The sequence below is a fragment of the Watersipora subatra genome, chromosome 6, assembly GCF_963576615.1.
Source record: "Watersipora subatra chromosome 6, tzWatSuba1.1, whole genome shotgun sequence".
Taxonomy (NCBI): domain Eukaryota; kingdom Metazoa; phylum Bryozoa; class Gymnolaemata; order Cheilostomatida; family Watersiporidae; genus Watersipora; species Watersipora subatra.
The window spans coordinates 24,817,057-24,827,982 of NC_088713.1; the positions used below are offsets into that span (position 1 = coordinate 24,817,057).

General features: G+C 35.9%; 1 long non-coding RNA gene across 1 annotated transcript; it reads left to right on the top strand.

Annotated features, from left to right (window-relative positions):
- Positions 1–133: 133 nt before the first annotated feature.
- On the top strand, positions 134–911 carry LOC137398868 (uncharacterized). The gene is made up of 3 exons (XR_010979028.1): positions 134–264; positions 388–472; positions 685–911. It is a non-coding gene; the product is annotated as an uncharacterized lncRNA (long non-coding RNA).
- The last annotated feature ends 10,015 nt before the right edge of the window (positions 912–10,926 follow it).

Here is a 10,926-nt window from a genome sequence, read left to right on the forward strand (position 1 = left end):
TTAATTCAATTGACTTCTACAACAAAATGAAAAAAAACAGAAATTACTACTAACAACATACCTGGTTGTTAACTACCCATGACTGTTCACCCTCTAATCAATATAATTACTAACCATCATTTATTGATCTTAGGTGATTGAGGAATATCAAGATGTAAGAAGATGGTGCCACTGTAGACATTGTGCGTTGATGCCCACCGGAGCCCAGAATGTATGCTGTCAAGAAAATGCAGCGACATCAGGGAAGATTGTGACTAGAAACAGGTTAGTGCCAATTCAATGGTTATCACTGGTATTGGAACATAATGCTTGCTATTGGCTATACCCTGGCTGTACTGTGACTCTTGTATTCGGGGATTGGCATGTGTTGTTGTTTTCTCACTTTAGTTGCATAACAATGAACCCGGGGCGGAACAACTACTACGGGAAGCACCTCTAGAAATGTATAGGAACCAATACCTGGTATATCATGGTAAGTAGTTATCACACTTGTTGCCTCTCGTCTCCTGTGATTTGATATAATAGCAGTGATTATATAAACAGTTTATAAGCACATTTATTACTAATTATATTTTATTTTTAGATGACAATATGCTCTTACAGGTGAACCAGTAGAACCAGGAGTAAGACAGAGGTTCTTTGGCTATCGAAATTTATATATTACTAATTATATTTTATTTCTAGATGACAAATATGTTCTTACTGGGGAACCAGTGGAACAAGGGCTAAAGTGGAGGTTCTTTGGCTATCAAAACCTGGTGTTCTGGCAATATCCTGGACTTTGAAAAAATGAGAGACATCAGCTTCCAGCTTGCACGTATCACTATGTCCATTTAAAATTTCCTAACACTGATAATAAGTTACTTTATAGTGAATATCATGAATAGATTGAAACTGTTGGGCATATACTGATTGCCCTATAAATAAATTCATCACATAGCTGTTTTTATCTTCTAACTTTAAAAACATAAATAAAATACAACAGGAAACTAAAACATCAATTATTTTCCGCTTAGCAGTTGTCTGGTTTGAAGCCTCCTTGTTGGTGTCAGTCTTATTCTTGGTAGTCGTCTTTTTCTTTGTTGCTGCTGGAGTTTGACCCTTGAAAACAATAACACTGCTTAACAACTGTGTGCTACACCATTACCAAACCGTCACATGTACAACCTGTCAAGTAGGCATCCTTTCAGCATGCTGTTTGTACTCTTGTTAGCATTAGTTTATATCATTTCTTGTCTTTGGAAAGAGGATGGCAAAACTAAGGATAATATTCAAGTTATGAAGCTATTGATAAGATTGCTTTGTATATGACAGGAATTTCTACTCGCCTGTTGTCAACTTCAGGTGTGAGCTCTCCAACTAAAACCTGGTTCCCATATACGTTGCTAAGCACTGGCGACAGCACCACAGGCTATTAGTAGTGAATTGGGAACCTACGCGCCTTGGACCGCCGGTAGTTGCCGGCGGCATTCCAATAGTTTAGCGCTGTTCAAATTTCGGAAAAGGCCGCAGGCAAAACTTTCCCGAAATGCACTGTACGGGTGAAGGTCACCGTTATAGAAACGGCATGGCGAGTGAACATTTTATTTGATTACACGATTATGTTTAGCAATGCAGCTTATATGTGAACAGATGCCGTCGAGCCTAACTTCGCAAACGTTTTGCTGCGCAAGTTACCGCTGGAGTATCGCAACCGATATGGGAACCAGGCTTTAGGTGACAATAGAGTTTTACTAAAATAGTTATATGTGGAGAGATGCTTTCCATTGTAACAGATAAACGGAAACCACTAGCATAAAATGAAACTGCATACGAAACATTTTAAATACTGATTTTGTAAGTTAAATCTGTTCAAACCCTGTTTCTTATAGTATTGTTTAAAGGCAGCCAAATGGTTTAAAACTCCTGGTACCAAACACAGATTAGGGTTCAATTCCTAAAAAGGCCACTGAAGGTGACAGGAATATCATCTAATCTTAAATTACTCTACCATGGGCATGTCTCCAGTCATTGAGGTTCCCTTTACACTAGACTCAGACATGTCCAGTCGAGATCTCAGAGACATTGTTTGTACAATAATACTTTTACAAGTACGCACAGCCTCTGTTTGCAGTAAGCTAAGCAGATATCACACTTGATCTTTGAGGGATTGCTTACCCACGCATGAATACTTTTTTATTTGACATGAAACAAAGGAATCATTGAAACAAGTGTCTTGTATAAAATGGAACTGATCGAGATCGCGGAAATTATGTCATACAAATAATAGAAACCTTTATAGTATGTGGTAAAATATATACTTTTTGTTTTGTTGTTCTTCGGTGTAAACTAGAATGCAGCTGTCATGATCAGTTTATCTAAATTTGAATATAAAAGCTGCCGTGGTTTCAGACTCCCTTATGTGACTCTGAGACACAAGAGTGCAGCTGAGCTGATCAGAGTTAGCAGGGTAAAGTCAGCCACTGCCTTGGTCCCTGCGTTACATTTATGATCTATACAGTAGCAGTGCAATGATCAGAGGTTGAACTCTATAGAATATGGTACATAAATAACATAATGTTACATTTTATTGTAGATCATCAATACTAGATAAGTATTTGTTACTGTGAGTATAGGTAGTGAATTACAATCATTAAAATCACATTTTTCATCATAATATCCTTTCCATCATTTTTTCATCGTAGTACCCAAAATACCATTCTTTAGTTAGTTTTCAGAGGGTGGGAACATTAATTTGTACTAAGTTATTTTAGATAGGAAAAATCGATTTGAGATGCGAATAAATTATCATATGAGCTTGGTTCCGGATTGCATTTTCTTAAGCCATTAAGGTATTACTGTTTTTGGTTTGTCTAAGGCTCCTACTCTGATAATTACAGTGTCGATATCTTATCGTTGAACTAATTGTGTGGATAACTCCTAAGTTTATGACTTTAACCAGGCTTTCAGTTTAAAACTAATATTTTTCAAAAATTGTGAATCAAATTTAAAGCAGTTTTAACTACCAAACTCACCGCCAGCCGCTGCCAAGCCCTCTTCATATGGCTTCACACTCTTATAGCACGCTGCACATTTATCCATCAAGTAATTTTTGTTGAGTTTGACCTTTGTTTTGCAGCCTTCGACCTGGTTCCACTCACAGGAGTAACAGGAATAAGGCTGTCTTAATCCTCTCGCTGCTTTCAGTGTGACTAGTAGCGCTACTAGCAGTCTTGTCATGCTGTCCTGACTAGAATGTAATGAAATGGATTAGCCTGGTTAGCCTGTTCACCCAGCTTCACTATCACTGTTTCTATCATCGTGATGACGCGGATTTGAAATTGTGCGCACTTGTAGCTACCTTGAGATAAGTGTTACAATGGACATGCAGATTAACATCAGCGCTTTGTTATACAAGATAAAGAGTTCTACACCAGAGGCTCATACAGCTACTAGTGTCTCATTCAGCAGCCAGCTTTCAAATAGAAATGACTGAAATATGGAAAATGTTTAAAATGGAATAGCTTGCACGGCGATTTTTCTTGCATCGTCCGCATTTGGTGTTTCTATCTTGTGCAATCATGAAACATTTGATAAAAATTTGTATGTATAAATATTCAATTATGCGAGATAGCATGCTTCTCAGCAGCGGCCTTGTGTTTGCTTAGTAACTGCACAGTTAGAAATGTTGTAAATAAACACTGTTATGTTGTGTTCTGTTGAATCATCAACAGCACACATTGCATGTTACAACAGCACAGGTCTACAGTGGACAAGGTCTGCTGCATACTATTTTTAAGGCACATAAATTACATAATTTTTTTATTATGTATTTCAATACATCAGAGTCCTGACTTTCGAATGAGCCTATTTTCAATACACAAAGAATAATAGAACTATGAAAGACAGGGTGCCAAAAGTATGTCCTGCAAAAAAACACTTGGTTGCGGTTCTCAAAATGTGACGTCATCATTATCATTCATCCCTTTCATCATTCATACCCACCTTTTGTCAACTTCAGGTGTGGGCTCTTGTGAAAGTAGTTGCTGTTGTAGTAGTATTATTATCTGAAGAATTCATATTGCTTTCCATGTTGCTTTCTAAATATGATTATGCTTCAATAAATATACTCTCATTGATAAACTGTCAACCTGCAGTGGCGTGGCCCTAGGACTATATGTAATTTGCATTCTCGCGAGATCACACAATGCTTTAAATTAATTAGTCTCAGTTGTGCCCCTCAACATCACAATAAAAATATATGGCTAGTGCACAATATCATCAAAAAAACATAATATGTCGCTTGGAAATTGAGCTATCTATCAAAAAAATAATCTGTACATGGAGAGCTGATGACACTGATCCCTTTGTCATCTTCATCGGTTCTCTTGAGTTGTCCTACCTTTGCCTGCCTCTAGCGTCATTATGGTAGTTGATAAATAAGTGGTAAGAGCACACAACACCGAATATGAAAATTGTGACGTAATAATTTACGACCTATAACATTGAGCATTTCTGCAGTAGAGCTCTGGGGAAATCCTATAAACACCAACCAATGTCTGTTTCACCATGTCAAACAATGGCTCATTTGAAAGCCAAGATATTGAAGAACCTGAATAAGCTGAAACAGTACTGATATAACTGATGCGCTTTAAGTTAATTTGACACTTGGTTTAGTTTAGAATATATGTTCTTACAGGCAGTGCAACTTGCTCCATATGGCAACCGTTGGTAATCAGCTTTGAGAATTGAGTTTGAAGACTATCAGGCAACACAAAATCTCAAGAACAAATAATGCTAAAGCATTTCTTATTAAATCTTTTGAGTTATTATCCTTTTCACTTGACAAACTGAAGACACATGATGTGGTAAGTTCTCACATGTTCTCAGTATGTTTTTAAATAACTACCGCCATGTTCCAATCTGCACTTTGTAGTAACCACACATTCTTTAGTCTAATAAAAGTAGTCTCTCACTCACAGAGTATTTCTATCATAGCAGTTATTATAGCAGCTGAGGCTTTTGTTCATTTTGATATTGCAAATTAGTTTCCAATCAGAGATTTGTTATCATAATTGTGCTGTAAAAGTTGTTTTAAAAAATGTATGAAGTATTAATTTATTAGTTTTATATATAAGTTTTGCATTATTAACATATTTATCTAAAGTTTCAACCTAATGAAAAGGCAATCTCTACTTTAACAAACTGCCTGAGGTTTGACTGTGTAACATTACTTCTACTTTGTGCACATCTATGCAAATCAATTGAGAACTTGCCACAGAAGGCAACTCTTTTACTAATCAACTTTTACCATCAGGTCTGTTAGTACTTGAACAGTAAACCATCATAACAATGTGACAAGTAGCTGTCATATCAATTCATCAAGGCTAATTTTATTATTAACTAGTTATGCCAACACAGTCAATTAGTGCAGGTAATAGTGCGCTTAGCAGTCAAGCTGACAGTTGTGTATTCAAATCCTGTTGAAAGCATTTCTTTTTTGTAACACTTCAGCAGGGCTTCAGACATACAGACACACAAATGGACATGGCTCTTATTATAGTGAATATTATGAAATACACATTCATGTAGATATATTTTACCAGAAGGAATGATTGACCTCTTTGCCTCAAAAATAGGAGAGTCTAGGGCACTGATGATCACACTTTTCAGGCCGGGGGCAACCTTGACTTTTAACATTTGACAGGTAGGCCAGGTCAGCACAAGATACGATACATATAAGAGACTGTATTTATTAACGGCTCGTATGAAACAAATAGAAAATAATATTAAATATATTTAACAATTTGGTATGAAAGCTCTTTGCACATATTTTAGAAATTTGCTACATTTTGTAGGAAAATTTGGCTGTCTAAGGGCACTGGAAAAAAAACTATAAAGGTACGACCACATATGCAGATTTTTTTATGGTTTTAATTGGAATCGCGAACAGAATCTAAATCACAAAAATTTTTGTCTGAAATTTACAGAATTGTCAAGGTTGTACATGCCGATATAAACACACCATATGCCGGTGCACACTGAGATCTTCGTCGAAACGGTTTCAATTAGCTTAACAAATTATTAGCGAGCCAACCTTGTAATATTTTGTTCACAAATTTTGGTTCATTTGTGGTCTGTGTACAAACAACGATTGACGGTTTAATAGTTTTAATATTAAAGATGCTCAACATGTTTTGTTGAGAAAACCTGCAAATAAACACTTTAGCCATTTCTACATTTCAATTCGATTTCTTTTCTCTGTTCCATGACGATTGACAATATTATTCTGATTACATAGTGCAATCATGTTAAAGTTTAAAATTTGAAGTTTCAAAGTTTTAATTTTTGTTCAACCTTATTTTTCAATGCTGGTTAGTTTTGCAAGGGTCATGTGAGCCCCAAATCAATAAGACATGTAGTGTTGGACAGAATCCTGTTAAACTAGATCAAACTATAAAACTTAGTAGTAGTTCCAGGATTCAACAGAATAGGTATAACCAAGACATGACTGCCACCAATAGGCTGTTTGTTTACTGTTGATTAGAAATTGACTTATTCATCAATAATTAATATTATATTATAATTAATTCATTTATTCATCAGCTGTCACTATGATTATATAGTGTAGACAACTTCTCTAGTAATTACTGTCTACTCATGTATATAATACTGATACTTTATTATAAAGTTAGGTATGTGTTAATTTGGACTTCGTGCCTTCATTTCATCCCTCGCATACCACGAGCCATATTTAGTCTAGGAGCAGAGTAGCTCAATTGTGAGTTGTTATTACTTTACTCAACTTATGCATTATGATGCATGCAAAAGAATCTTCAATATTTATACATTGCTTGTTTGCACGTTGCACTCTGTAATGTCGTTGCTTATATACTTTCATGTTTAAATTACATACTCATCAAATGGCGGAGGCGTAATAAACAAGTCGATCACTGTTGCCGTTGTGACAAGGAATTTCACAGACTGTGATTGGATAATTGGAACAAAACGTCATAACCCTCCAGATTGCTTAGTAATGCAAACTACTAGTAGCAAACTAATAGCATGCTTTGCGTTCCTAAGCTACTAACCTCAAGTGATTTAGCAGTTCTATCACCTCAAAAGATAACATCGGTAACTGTCACACTATTACAAACTTATCTGTGTTTACATCAGTGAATTGTTCTCAGTATAGCTTCTGATTATATAATGGGGTCAGAAATGATGAAATGCTAGTCCTGCAGTCACTGCCATGAAAAAATATATATCAAGCAATCTGTGCTGGCCAATCACTATCGCAGGACTGGTGAACATTACAGATGTTGTCGTGGATGCTCGCAACACAATCGGGAAAGTATGACAGATGTTAACTTTCCTGATAGTTAACAAAAAAGATTACACCGTAGGGGTTTTGAACACGCAGACTTTGGCTCATTAGATCAATGCTTTACCAGCTGCTCCTCTGATACAATATTGGGAACGTTTGACTGCAGCAATTATTGTTGATAGTGGTGCAAAAATATTACATAGAAGGGGGATTCAAACTTACAAATTTTTGCTCGAAGACTAATGGTCTCACACCCGCACCAAACCTTAAAAGCCTGACACACAGTGATGTAATGTAAACCAGACTTTAGTAGACTAGTTTCATTGAAATGAAACAATCATAGGCCTGCATTGAGCCAATAAAAAGTGTGTTTACATGTCACGCTGAGCTGAGTTTTTGAGCTGCAAGTCAAATTTCCAATATTTCAGGCTAAGTGAGCATGAATATAAGCTATCAATGCCTTCTCATAAGTATATGCTAGTACTCTGGTAGTGAGATGTGTCAATAAAGCATAGATAATAACTGTTTGTTCCCTTAATCTTAGTTGATAGAAGGTGTTTGATTGATGCAAGTGTTAAAGCAGCAAGCTAGGCTTGCTGTGCAGAAAGTTGAGAGTTCAAATTCTCTTCAATATAGTATTTTTTCTCAGCATTAACCTATGGTTCGTATTATAGTAAAAAAACTTCTCAACTTGTTAAAATTTTAAGTAAATTGTAAAGTTTGCCAGAGAATATCATTTTTTTGCATTTACTTTAGTTAAGGTGAAGTTACAGTCATATCAATTCTCAATTTTGTATGTGAATCAAATAACTATTCATAAATTTCATTAACAGGAATTACTAGGAGTGTGAGAGAACTTGTCACTCCAATTCAACTACACCACCTTTACTTATAGCTTGACGAGAACCTGTTGACACCTGTAAGCTGAGACAGGAGTGTACCTGGCATACTTTTGTTGGATGGTCAAAAAGGAGCTGTGCCAGATTTATTTTAGGTAGTTGTGGAGGAAATGATAACGGATTCTGTCAGCGCATTAATATAGCTGCATGATATATCGACGTGTTGATTTGTATCAATGTTAATGCCATACCGACATGGTCATGTATTGCTAAGCTTATAAGGCATCTATATAAGGCATCTATATAAGGCATCTATATAAGGCATCTATATAAGGCATCTATATAAGGCATCTATATAAGGCATCTATGCTTACATCAGCGAGTGGTCCACAGCATAGAATTCTCATTATCAAATGTAGTAAATTATGTAATACTAGTCCTGCAGCCACTACCATGAAACTAAATTTAGATAAAACAATCCATCACAACCAATCACCATCGCCGAAGTGGTGCTCATTGCATGTTTTCCCATGATGCTCAGCCCACTATTGGGAAAGCTTGACAGACGCTATTTTCCTTAAAGTTGATTGAAAAAAAGATTACATTGTAAGGGTTTTGAACTTGCCACCTTTGGCTTATTAGACCAACGCTTTAACATATGCACCTCTGAAGCATAATGGGAAATTTTACAGCTAAAATCTTTTTTGTTACAGATGTAAAAGGAATGTATTGTAGGGGATTCGAACTCACAACCTTTGACGCAAGAGACCGATGTTCTATCACCTGCAACAAGCAAGCACCCTCTTGCAGCTTAGAATAAGGATACAGATAGTTATTCTTCGCACTTTATTCTCTGTGCTTTATCAGTGAACTTGACTACCAGAGTACTTGTAGTCTAGTATATAATAATAAGGCTTTGATAAATTGTTTGCTTGCTCACGTAGACTGAGGTACTTAATGGGCTTGGTAGGATTAATGAAAAGACAGCCAAAGATCAGTCAATGTTGCAACTTTCCACCATCAATTATATCAAATGCAATAGATGTATCCGCGGTGCTTTGACTATTCCATTGGTTTACTCTGCACACAGTTGATGAATAATCAGTGAGAGGAAAAACCTGACATACAGTGATGTAGTGTGAACCAGACTTTAGTAGGCGTCATGCAAATTTGTTTCTGATTAGTTAGTATTTAGTTAAATAGCCAATCATTTCTGTACTTAATAGTGTTGGGCCAGTATTTGGTTATCCACTCTTGCCGACACCAAGGGATTCTCGGTATCCGAGAAAACCAATCATTTTTGATGACAGCTAGTTATCCGCAGCCGGTTTGACATGATCGGTACACATTGGCAATTGGCAATTGGCAATTGGAATTGATCGTGCACATTGGCAATCACAAATTTTTTTTTCTCAGACACTCTAAAAACACAACACATGCGAATTATAGTATAACTCTTTCTTTAACGAACATTTCCATTGCTTACCTATAGGTATCTAGTATTATATTACGTCTTACATTGATAAAATGTAATTTACGTTTTTAATTTTGTCAAATATAATTACAAAATTTATAATTGTCAAATTACATTTTATACTTGATAAAACCCTCCATTTGATATTTGATACGTTTGATATATTTATACGTTTTATATATTGATTTATCCCCAACCTGTGTTATATGAAAATAGTCAGTAGGTAAGCTGAAGTTAAACACACACTGAAAACCATATACATGTACGTACCGAACCACAATACCCACAATACCAAACTCTCTTAATTTGCAAAGGATACCAAAGATTGTAAATACCGAGGATACCGACACCGGGAAAACCGATAAAAAAGTTTAAGGATATCCTATCCGGCACTAAATTGTATACCGGCCCAACACTAGTACTTAATCGGAATGAATCAATCATATTTCTGCATTGAGCCAATAGGCAACGTGTTTACAGCTCATGCGGAGCTGAGTTTCATTTTGAGGCCTTGCAAATTGTAGTTCAAGTGATTTTTAAGGATTTTTTATTGAATAGTAGTAATAGTAGCTGCAAACTTTCCCAATATTTGTGTAAGAAAAAAGTATTACATTGTGAGGGGTTTGAACTCGCACCCTTTGGCTCGGGAGACCATGCTTTAAAGGTTGACTTGCAACAAAATTCACATTACAGTTATTTGGTATCAAAAGACTCAACATGTCTTACTCTGATGTGTTGTAGGTGCAAAATATGTGGAAATGTGATTACAAGCTTTTAAAAACTACAAAACGAATAGTTAATCGCAGCCATCATGAGAACGCCGTATATTGGAATCGCTTTCCAAAACGGCTCAAATGGGACATAGTTGAAAATAATGGCTTCTGTTGAAACATTCATGCAACCTCAGTCATCAAAATTTTTTGACAAATATACCTAACAAATTCAATAAAACCATGTGTATTGCCCTTACGCGTTATTTCATCATTTTAATGTTGTCACTTTTAGCACCTATATCTCAAAACCTACCGATAAAATTAGTTTAAATTTTTAACTTTACATCAGAGGAGTGCATATCAAACTCTGATAAACATGAGGAGCCTGTTGGTCACCTTTGATAGTCGGAAAATTCTGCAGAAATTGTTCGCGACGTCTGGCATGAAATATGGGTCGCATGATCAGACTCTGACTAGATAAATAAATGTATTTTAGCTGTGAAATCTTTTTAAGTTTTATTGCTTCATTTATGATAATGATTTACTTCATTTACATTTTATTTGTTGTGTATTTCAGAAACAAGCGTGATTGCG